Source organism: Myotis daubentonii, chromosome 9 (assembly GCF_963259705.1).
Source record: "Myotis daubentonii chromosome 9, mMyoDau2.1, whole genome shotgun sequence".
In the NCBI taxonomy this organism is placed as follows: domain Eukaryota; kingdom Metazoa; phylum Chordata; class Mammalia; order Chiroptera; family Vespertilionidae; genus Myotis; species Myotis daubentonii.
The window spans coordinates 16,306,185-16,308,789 of record NC_081848.1 but is presented as its reverse complement, the minus strand read 5'-3'; positions in this window follow the sequence as shown (position 1 = coordinate 16,308,789).

Below are 2,605 nucleotides of genomic sequence, written 5' to 3'. Positions count from 1 at the left end.
GTCCCATCCTGACTCTCTCTCTCAGCCTTTGTTGTCAGACTGCTTAAAAGCTCACACTGTACTCCCTGTCTCCACTGCCTCACTTCTCCTTTACTACCTCACCTGCCCCATCATGCTTCTGTCCACTGACCTGCTCCTGCAAAATCACACAGTGATCACATAACTGCCAGCACAATAGCTTTCCCCTTCACTGTGTTCAGTGTCTCGGTTGGTGTTTCCCAAGGTTATGTCCTGAGTCCTCTGCTCAACATTCTGTCACTCCGTGGACAATCTCACCATCCCATAGATGCAAGGATAATTTGTACCCTGGTAGCTTCTCCATTTAGTCTTCTGCCCAGTTACCATGTATTAGAAATGAGGGTATGGGTGTGATGATGAATGGGTGACACAAGGGAGTCTTGTGGTGATGGCATTGAGCATATTGATTGTGATGGTGGTTACTCAAGGCTACACATGTGATAAAATTGCAAAGAACTACAGACACACACACACACACACACACACACAAATTAGTGCATGTAAACTAGAGAAATCTGAATTAGCTCTATTGGCTATACCAATTTCAATTTCTTGGTTTTGCTGTTGTAATATGTTTAAATATCCTCTACAATTATAGTTTTATTAAGGGAAGTTGGGGGGAGGGTTGTGAAACTTCCCTGAACCTTTTTTTTTTTTTTTTGCAACCTCCTGGGAATCTATAATTATTTCAAACTTAAAATTTAAAAATTAAATAGATAAATGATTACTTTAAAAATAGTAAAAAATACAACAAGATAAAACTACAATGGCTCTCCATTTTTTACAAAACAAAATACAGACTCCTTTGCTTAATGTCCAAAGCTCTTAACAATGAGCCTCATAATCCATTGCTCTTCCTTCAGACCCTTGATCATTCATTCCATAACCATTGGGTATTAAGAACCCGCGATGGGTTGGACACTGAAAATACAGTGTGAACAAGATGAATAAGGCCTCCGCCCTCAGAAACTTATCATCTTTGGGGGAAACAACCAAGTAGGCAAACAATTCCAATGAAGTGGGCCACGTGCCACAACCGGGAAGTACAGAGCTGTCTAATCACTCTTCTCATCATTCCTCTTCACTCGTGCCAGCTCCTCTGCCCCAAATGCTCTTCCCTGACCATCAAATTGTCCATGAAATCGACCCCTTCTTTCATTCAACAAACATTTTACAGAGAGCCAGCTCTGTGCCAGATCGTGTTCCAGTCCCTGGGGCTGTGCTGTGGACAACACAGCAAATAAAATTGAGCCACTGGAGTGGGAAGGGAAGGAAAAGTGTGCTGGAGAATAGAGAGCAGTTCTCAAGGTAATAAGAGTTGCCTTGACCAGACTTTGTTCTCCACCTAAAGCCATGGGTTAGCTCTGAAATCCCTCAGACCATTATTTCAGGCTTTTTAATCAGTATAAGATTTTACAAGGTCATCACAATTTATGGGTTCCCTGAAGATTGATACCAGAGAAGCATGGACCATTCATTATATTCCCTCAGAATCCAGACCGAAACCTGAATAGAGTTGAAGAGGGTACATAAAGATGTAACCTAAAAAGTGTGAACCCATGGGCTGGGAAGGCCTTGAGGGCAAGACAGGGAAGTGGGCACAAGCCAGCTCAGTCCCAGTCTGGGGATTTGTTTTTCCACTCGCATGCTCTTCCAACAGCGCAGATGTGTTTTCTTCTCTTAGTCTCCAGTTTGCCACACTTCCCAGCTCATTCCACTGGATTGGGTTACCCGCTGGGTTGGGTTGTTTTTCTCTGAATGCTTCCAGCTGTTTCACTTCTGCTTATGTGCACTTTCTGCTTATGTGCACTTTCTCAGTCGTGGGGTTCTTCTCTCCCATGATGCTGCTCCCAGCACCAGTTGTGAGTACAACTCTGATTTTGCTTCCTCCCTGTCCTCCCCTGCCTACCATTTTCTACTATTACCCAGTTCTACTTATGTTTCACTAGCCTGAGCAGGAGGAAAGGAACTAGAATTCAATGTTTATTCAGCACTTATTACTGTGCTAAACAATTTATGCACATAATATTACTTGATCCTCACAGCAGGTCTATAAAATAGGTATTATTTTAGATGAGGGAACTGATGTGCAAGGAATTTCCACCACTCGCCTGTGGTTGTGAAGCTCAAAGCCAGGAGTTCGCCCAGATCACTGTGACCCCAGAGGTCATGTGCAGCACCAAGTAGCTTAATAACTGCAGTGTTTTTCTTTCTTTTCTTAAACTCATATGCATGGTTTCACGTCAGAAGCATTCGTTTACAGCTTGCTTCTTTTCATCAGTATTATATATTAGAGACTTACCATTTTGATAAATTTTACATACTTATTTAATAACAGTATTTCATTTTATGGATATCTTACACTGATGCTTTATTATTGTAATATGCAGTATTTAACTCTATTGCATGTGAGATTTTATTTAGGGTATATACCTAGGAGGGTATGGGTGGGGTTCCAATCTTTAACTCTATTTGAATTGCCTACTATCTTGCCCCAGTGCGGTGGTTTCAGTTTATACTCCCACCAGCATCCTACATTCTCACCATCACCTAACATTTATCAAATTCAGAAGCAAATATGGCAAAA